Source organism: Eurosta solidaginis, chromosome 2 (assembly GCF_040869045.1).
Source record: "Eurosta solidaginis isolate ZX-2024a chromosome 2, ASM4086904v1, whole genome shotgun sequence".
In the NCBI taxonomy this organism is placed as follows: Eukaryota; Metazoa; Arthropoda; class Insecta; order Diptera; family Tephritidae; genus Eurosta; species Eurosta solidaginis.
In genome coordinates, this window is record NC_090320.1 from 236,519,388 (window position 1) to 236,529,067 (window position 9,680).

The window sequence follows — 9,680 nt, forward strand, 5'->3', positions numbered from 1 at the left end:
ATAGAGATGAGTCATGAACATGTTTTCACCATGTGAAGGATAGCACAGCCAAAGCAAAAGGTGGTCTCCTATCGATTACAAACTTCCATATCCGTATGCGTTATTTAAATATAAGTTGAATATTAGATAAATACTCTTTTAGCTCAAGTTCATAAATCATATTTACCAATCTGTAATCTCTCGGTCAAATTCAAGTGGTGCCAATGAGTTTGCCTACGGTGTGACATTCCAGTACTTACCTTTTTTTCATAACACTTAGTTCTTTCCAGTTTATTGCAGATCAACTAATGAAAGGAGCTCAACTTATCTCAAATTCATAATACCATTAGCTGAACATATGCACACACATGCATGCTGAACAGAATATTTTTAATGAAAAGACGACAAAGAACTTCAAAAAAAGATTAACAGGAAAGTTGCAGAGGATTTATTAAAAACCTCAAAGCACCGTATTTTTTACAACACACAAAAAACAATTTGTTTCAAAACCGCACTTTGTAGTGTTGTTCGACATAATAACCAATAGAATTTCATCTCCAATAAGTGCTGGAAAAAAATTATTGTAGAAATATATATTAAATTATAGTAATAATAAAAAATAAATGTTGGCTTTCCTTCGGCCGTAACTTGAAACCAGGACGTTCGGTGTGCAAGGTGGATCATGCTACCACCACACCACATCGGCTTGCTGTTCACACTTTCTATCAATCAATACAACGAGCAACTGCGTTGATTCCAAAATTAGTATTTATATCATTTCGAAAAGTATAATACTGTACAAATACACCAAAGTAATCCACATTGCACGATTTTGATGCTAAATTTGAAAGTACACCAAAATTATTTTTGACATTACTCCGAAAAGTAAAAGTGTTAACATTACACCTTATTTTTTTTGTGTGTTCATGATTTTGAAAATAAATTGTGAAATATTTTTTCAAAATAGAAAAAAGTTGAATCAACAATAGAAAAAAATTACAACAGAATATTTTGCTTACCATCAATAATACGATCTCTTTTGGATAAGCGGAGAAAAACACTTAAATATTTGCCTGGGACCTCTCCCCATGATCAAGTCCTAACGATAGCAAATAAAAATGATTTAAATGCAGTAAGAATATAACTGCAGTAATTTTTATTCTATATTAATACTAGCAGACCCGGCAGACGTTGTTCTGCCCTAAATTTGGCCTATCTGCATACATTTTAATAAGCTTTTTCCGTATAACTCTGCCCTACCTCTCTACACTTTTTCCTAATCTTTTTATTCACTCCTCCCCCGTCTTTTTCGCTTCATCTCCATCTTCGTCTCATTCTATCTCTTTCTCAGTCTCCTTCTCACTTTTCTCTTCTCTCAAGTTTTTCTCCTACTTCTTCATCTCTTACTGCCAGTCCCAGAGGGTGGTATGTATTTTGTTCCAGTCCCATTCCGAGTCTCAGTCTCAGTCCCAGTCCTATTCCTAATCCCAGTCCCAGTTCGTCTCTGGTATACTTCCCGGAAGAAAGCATCGTAAATACTAATATAGGCAAATTTATATACCAAATTTCAGTCAAATCGAATAGGACGCATGTAAATAGGTATGTGGGTATTATTAATTCATGTCTTTATTTCGGCTTCGTATGCATATTTATCAGTTTTGCCAGGTTGATGCAACTAAATCGAATATCACAATGAAAATTACTTTAAAGCTCTCAGCAACAGCTTTCATTTGATATCCATAATACACACACATTCTAGGGGTAGCTTAGTCCATGTTTTGGCCTATATCTCGAGACCCTAGTTACTCAGCGGTGTAAAACTTACTCTGTATTATAGCACATATCAACAGCTTCAATTTGATACCCATAATACACACACATTCTAGGGGTAGCCGGGTCCATGTTTTGGCCTATATCTCGAGACCCTAGTCACTCAGCGGTGTAAAACTTACTCTGTATTATAGCACACATCAACAGCTTCAATTTGATACCCATAATATAAAAACATATTCTAGGTGTATCTGGGTCCATGTTTTGGCCTATATCTCGAGACCGTAGTCACCCAGCGGTGTACAACTCACTCTGTACTAAAGAATACAACAACAGCTTCAATTTGATTCCCATAATGTAAAAACACATTCTATGTGTATCCGGGTCCACGTTTTGGGCTATATCTCGAGACCCTACCCTCCCAGTCGTATGAAAATTATCCTGTACTATAGCACTCATCAACAGCTTTCATTTGATATCCAAATTGTATAAACACATTCTAGGGGTACCCGGGTCCACGTTTTGGGATATATTTCGAGACCCTAGCTTCCCAGTTGTATGAAAATTATCCCGCACTATAGCACTCATCAACGGCTTTCATCTGATATCCATATTGTATAAACATATTCTAGGGATACCCAGGTCCACGTTTTGATCTCAAGACCCTAGGCACGTAGCGAAAAAAAAGGTAGACGTTGGCCGATTCTTAGACCTACCCAATATGCTCACAAAATTTCATTAGAATCGGTTCAGCCGTTTTTGAGGAGTTAAGCCTCTAAAACCGTGACAGAAGAATTTTATATATTAGATGTTTTATTTTATTTTATGTTATTTAATTTAATTTAACTTTATAATATTTAATTAATTTAGTTTAGTTAAATTTGATTTAATTTAATATAATTTTTTTTAGTTTAACTTAATTTGATTTTATTAATTTAACTTAATTTGATTCAATTTACTTCAGTTAAATTTAATTTTACTCAATTTGGCTTTGTTTTATTTTTGTTATTTAATGTAATTTAATTTTATATTATTTAATTTAGTTTTATGTGCTTTAATTGTATATTATTAAATTTAGTTTAGTTTGATTTAATTTAATTTACAGCGATTTAACTTAGTTTAATTTACCTTAATTTAATTTAATTTAGTTAAATAAATTTATTTTAAATTCATTTAACTGCATTTAATTTAATTTAGTTTAATTTAATATAATTTAATTTTGTTTTGCTTAATTTAATTTAATCTTGTTTATTTTTATTTTATTTTTTATTTTATTTTATTTTAGTTTTATGTTATTTTATTTTAGTTTTTTTATTATATTATATTTTATTTTATTTTATTTTATTTTATTTTAATTGAATAAGATCTATTAATTTTCTTTTTCTTTACTTTTCTTTTCTTTTCTTTTCTTTTCTTTTCTTTTCTTTTCTTTTCTTTTCTTTTCTTTTCTTTTCTTTTCTTTTCTTTTCTTTTCTTTTCTTTTCTTTTCCGAATTCCTTCGTTCACTACAAAATGGCTGGACGGGGCTTACATGTTATATGCCGACTCCGAATGGCATCTGGAAGGCAGATGAATTTTCACTGAGAAGCTTTTCATGGCGGAAATACACTTGAAACTGTCATCCCGTTACAGACGCAACAAATGTGCCCCAATTAAGTGAATACCCATATTTAAGTATATGGACTACAGAAGAAAAAGGTTTTTTTCACCTCTAACACAATCCCTGCGTTCAAATGTACAGTAATCCAGATCCCCATAAAAATGTTATATTCAAAAGCAACAACAATGCGATCCATACGGATCAATTTTTTGTTGAACCTGCATTTTAATTATCTGGCCGCCCGTGGTTTGGTGGTATCGTGCTCCGCCTACCACACTGAAGATTCTGGGTTCGGTCCACGGTCAAAGCAACATTAATCATCTCCGAGTATATTTCCGTCATGAAAAGCTTTTCCATTGGGAGTCGGCCTAAAACGTGTAGGTTCCGTCCCGTCGATTCGTAGGACAAATTTAAAAAACAGGCCGACGCAAATTGGAAGAGAACCTCGGCCTAAAATATCTTCGGACGTTATTGCGCCTTCTATTCATTTTTATTTGCATGTCAAATTTTTATCGAGATCTGGATCACTCTCCATTGAATGTTCCTTATCACCTTCAATATTTTTCGTTGTTGTGCTTTGTATTGCAGGGTTTTCCATGCTAATCAATCAATCTTAGGGACGGCTACAGGTTATGGATAACAATTGGTGAGAGATCGAATTCTATTTTTAATTAGCAGAACGATATCAACGGATTTCATGTCGTTCGAGAAACGCCTTAGAGAAGGTATTTACATATATTGAAATTGTAACACGAGCAAGTCATTTAAATGTATTGAATCATTGAAGCAGCATGGCTTGGACAATTCGGCTAATTATATGGAGTGCTACACAATTCTTGAATGACATATATATAAAAATCTATTTATATACGTTTTTATATGTATATGTGTCTTCGACGGTTTAAAAAAATTAAATTTTGAATGAAGTCAATAAATACCACAAGGTAACATGTAGTTTCTTAACTATTTTGTGGTGCATAGAAATATTTATCAGATTTGATTGGCACAATTCACTTCCCAGATCAATACACTTCCTTAAAGCAATAAACAAATAATAAACTTCACTATCATAAATTTGTACGTAATTGTTTATTTTTTCTATTGTTATTATTTTTTAACATAACAGCTGGGCGTTACAGCGGCTAAAATATAAAGGCATTCATATGGCTTATGATTCTTAAAGTTTGTTCATTGAAATATGAATATCTTAAAATAGTAATTTATAACTAAAGTTTACTAGAGAAGTACAATACTAAATACTTTGATACTTTCATACTATTTATTTAGCTTATCACACAGTACAACAAAATGAGAATTTATTTTTGCCACAGAATAGCCATGGTATCTTTAAAACCTGTCACCTTATACAAAAATTTCGATGATATTTGGAGCTCAGAATATCTCAGTTTTTTTTATTGGAACTTAAAGATTAATGCGTGATAAGTGGTCTTTGGTCAACTTAACAAAATCTGGAAGAATTACAATTTTGGTGTCCAAGGAGCTTAACAGTACATTATTACACTTTGACTCTCCACCATTAGTTCATGCGTTATATAAGTATGAATTCAGAAAGCTTTACACCGTCACATCAAACGGTCACGCAACTTGCTCAATGACACTTTACTTCGTTTTAGGGTTTTCAGTAAGTAGAGTTATCATTGCGCTATTTGTCTCTCTTCAAAAACTCTATCATTGCGCCTACGTCTTCATTTTCTGCCGCCAATTTCAGGGTTTCTAGCTTTCTATGTTTCATATTTCTCGGGTGTTATGATTATTTAATAATTTGCGAAAAATTTAAACAACGTGACATCAGGTCGACAAGGCGATATCTGTTTCGGTTATACCTTGTAAATCTCTTCAAAGTCTTTTCTCCCGGGAGTGGGATTCGAACCCTCACTCCTACGATGGTTGGAGTGTTACAAACGCATGCAGCGACGTCATATATTAACTAGTTGTTTTAAACTTATCCCAATTGCCTTCCTTGCATATTTTATTCTCTGCACAGTACATACTTTGTATGTGATCATGTGTTAAAAGTATGCTTTTTGTTGGTGGCGGTTTCAAAGATTTGGTATTTGTTTTTTCTATTTATAGAAATACAAAGAATTGACCAATGTTGTCTATTTGTGTAAATTAAGCGGGGATTGCCCTCATTGCTTTTAAATGTATGAAAGCATTTATTTGAAGCATTTTTATACTCAGTTGAGCAGAGCTCACAGAGTATATTAACTTTGATTGGATAACGGTTGGTTGTACAGGTATAAAGGAATAACCACGCCCACTTTTTCGATATCGAAAATTTCGAAAAACCGAAAAAATACGATAATTCATTGCCAAAGGCGGTTAAAGCGATGAAACTTGGTAGATGGGTTGACGTTATGACGCAGAATAGAAAATTAGTAAGATTTTGGACAATGGGCGTAGCACCGCCCACTTTTAGAAGAAGGTAATTTAAAAGTTTTGCAAGCTGTAATTTGGCAGTCGTTGAAGATATCATGATGAAATTTGGCAGGAACGTTACTACTCTTACTATATATGTGCTAAATAAAAATTAGCAAAATTGCATGAAGAACACGCCCACTTTTAAAAAAATTTTTTAAAATTCAAATTTTAACAAAAAATTTAAGTAGAAGAAAATGAAAAAGTTCTACAAGGCGAAATCAACAGCCCTTGGAATCTTGGCAGGAATACTGTTAGTGGTATTGCATATATAAATAAATTAGCAGTACCCGACAGATGATTTTCTGGATCACCTGGTCCACATTTTGGTCGATATCGCGAGAACGCCTTCACATATACATCTAAGGGCCACTCGCTTTTAAAACCCTCATTAATACCTTTAATTTGATATCCATATCGTACAAACACATTCTAGAGTCACCCCTGGCCCACCCTAATGGCGATATCTCGAAAAGGCGTCCACCTATAGACCTAATGCCCACTCCCTCTTAAAATGCTCAGTAACACCTTTCGTTTGATACCCATATCGTACAAACATTCTAGAGTCACCCCTGGCCCACCCTAATGGCGATATCTCGAAAAGGCGTCCACCTATAGAACTAATGCCCACTCCCTCTTAAAATGCCAGTAACACCTTTCGTTTGATACCCATATCGTACAAACATTCTAGAGTCACCCTTGGTCCACCTTTATGGCGATATCTCGAAAAGGCGTCCACCTATAAAACTAAGGATTACTCCCTTTTAAAATACTCATTACCATCTTTCATTTGATACCCATATCATACAAACACATTCTAGAGTCACCCCAGACCCTAATGGCAACATTTCGAAAAGGCGTCCACCTATAGACCTCATGCCCACTCCCTCTTAAAATGCTCAGTAACACCTTTCGTTTGATACCCATATCGTACAAACATTCTAGAGTCACCCTTGGTCCACCTTTATGGCGATATCTCGAAAAGGCGTCCACCTATAAAACTAAGGATTACTTCCTTTTAAAATACTCATTACCACCTTTCATTTGATACCCATATCGTACAAACATTCTAGAGTCACCCCTGGCCCACCCTAATGGCAATATCTCGAAAAGGCGTTCACCTATAGACCTAATGCCCACTCCCTCTTAAAATGCTCAGTAACACCTTTCATTTGATTCCCATATCGTACAAACACATTCTAGAGACACCCCTGGTCCACCTTTATGGCGATATCTCGAAACGTCGTCCACCTATGGAACTAAGGATCACTCCTTTTCAAAATACTCATTAACAGCTTTCATTTGATACCCATATCGTACAAACATATTCTAGAGTCACCCCTGGTCCACCTTTATGGCGATTTCTCGAAAAGGCGTTCACCTATAGAACTAAAGCCCATTCCCTTTTAAAATACTCATTACCACCTTTCATTTGATACCCATATCGTACAAACACATTCTAGAGTCACCCCTGGCCCACCCTAATGGCGATATCTCGAAAAGGCGTCCACCTATAGACCTAATGCCCACTCCCTCTTAAAATGCTCAGGAACACTTTTCATTTGACTCCCATATCGTATAAACACATTCTAGAGACACCCTTGGTCCACCTTTATGGCGATATCTCGAAACGTCGTCCACCTATGGAACTAAGGATCACTCCTTTTCAAAATACTCATTAACAGCTTTCATTTGATACCCATATCGTACAAACAAATTCTAGAGTCAGCCCTGGTCCACCTTTATGGCGATATCCCTAAATGGCGTCCATCCATAGAACTATGGCCTACTCCCTCTTAAAATACTCTTTAATACCTTCCATTTGATACACATGTCATACAACCACATTCCAGGGTTACCCTAGGTTCATTTTCCTACATGGTGATTTTCCTTATTTTGTCTCCATAGCTCTCAACTGAGTATGTAATGTTCGGTTACACCCGAACTTAGCCTTCCTTACTTGTTTCGTTTATAATTTATTAAATAATTTGGGAAAAATGTATGATTATTTTCCCTGTGACTCTTCTTCCTGAGGGGGCGATATCCCAGGAAAATTGCACCTTATCAACTTAACTCAGTTTTATCAGATGTCATTTTTCTACAGTGTCTGCTTCATCGTTTCCTTTATCTTCTAGAAGGCCACCAAAAATTCAGAGTTGGCTTCCTTTAGGGCTCCAAGTAATCCTTCCCTTACATTATTTACGACTTGAACTCTTTTTGGCGTACTACAACTGTTTTCCTTCTCTTTCCGTCTTGCAGCTTTTAAGGTAGATTTTTCACTCCTATTGCAAGTTCTTCGTTCTGGTTGAAAATTTATTCCTGTAAGTTTTATTGACTGGGACATTTCCCTTTTGCCTAACACCTCATAAAGGTAGGCTTCTCCCCTTCAGTCAATCGCTGCCTATCTTCTCTCTAGACGCTTCTTCCTCCTCAGTCCGGAGGATTGGATTGGGTTGACTACGGCTACCAAACGCCGGACAACTCCTAATTCTAAGCTATCATGTTCGCAGACAGACGAACGAACGGACGGCCAGACATGGCTTAATGAACTCTTTCTTTATCACTAAGTATTTTGGTAAGAAGAGAATTTATATTGAGATCGAGTTAAAGCGAAACCTATAAACATATCCGTAAAATTGCAGTAAAAGAAAGAGGGTAGTAAAAACGGGACCTATCGTTTTTGACATTCAAAGAAGGACACATCTGTTCATGCAATAAAACCGGGTCTCATAGTTTTCTCCATAAAATGGTCAGATAATAACATTCAGTAAAGAGGGAAAGAGGCGTGTGCTCATCAGCTAATATGGATCTAAGTTCCACCTTTGTCCATGCGTAATGGATTGACGGATTTTGATAAAATTTTAAAAGCGATGGGACATATCGTATATTCTTGGACCATTTCGAGAGTTTTTCGAGAGAGTGACTTCAGGAACACTTCAGGATGAAAAAAAAAAAAATAAATGTAAGGCGCCATAACCTCCGAAGAGATCTAAGGCCGAGCTTCTATTCCAATTTGCGTCGTGCTCCTCTTGATTTTCCCTACAAATTGGCCGGACGGGACCTACATGTTTTATGTCGACTCCGAAGTTTGATGAGTTTTCAAAGAGAGCTTTTCATGACAGAAATACAATCGGAGCGCTTGTCAAACACTGCCGAGGGCGACCCCGCTTTGAAATTTTTTTTCTATTTGAAAAACCTTATTTCTAAAATTTTGATGTTGCTTTGCCCGGGGTGCGAACTCAGGGCATACGGTGTGGCAGGCGGAGCACGCTACCATCACACTACGGTGGCCGCCACTTCAGGATGACTTCTGGATTATTTTAGGAATAATTTCGAGACCACTTCTGGACCGATTTAGAACATTTTTAGTATCACTTCAGCATTATTTTAGGTATCTCTTTGGGACAACTTCGGAATCATTTCGAAGCTATTTCAAAACCATTTCGGAAGAGTTACGGGACCATTTTAGAATCACTTCTGAATCGTTTTCGGAATCATTTCGAGACTATTTCGGGACCAATTTGAAATCATTTTTGGATCACTTCGGATTTATTTTAGGTATCACTTTAGGACAACTTCCTATTTAGTTTTAGATTATTTAAAAAAAATTTCGGTAGAGTTACAGGATTATTTCAACATCACTTCGGGACCATTTTCGAAAAAATTCTGAGACTATTTCGATACCAATTTTCAACTATATCTGGATTATTTTAGCTTAACTATATTTCGGGGCAGCTTCTGGATCATTTCCAGACTGTTTCGAAACCATTTTAGCAAGTAGCACTTCTCGATTATTTTAGACTAGCATATTCCCGTGGGTTCCACCCCACGTTTCTATAAAAATATGCAAAATAAATAACACAAATTTTAAAGTTATTTTAGCGATGTGTGT

The 9,680-nt window shown here is 35.6% G+C and overlaps 1 long non-coding RNA gene across 1 annotated transcript; it reads left to right on the forward strand.

The window, feature by feature from the left end:
* The first annotated feature begins 3,668 nt into the window (after positions 1-3,668).
* On the forward strand, positions 3,669-4,429 carry LOC137242667 (uncharacterized). The gene is made up of 2 exons (XR_010950331.1): positions 3,669-4,074; positions 4,140-4,429. It is a non-coding gene; the product is annotated as an uncharacterized lncRNA (long non-coding RNA).
* Positions 4,430-9,680: the final 5,251 nt, after the last annotated feature.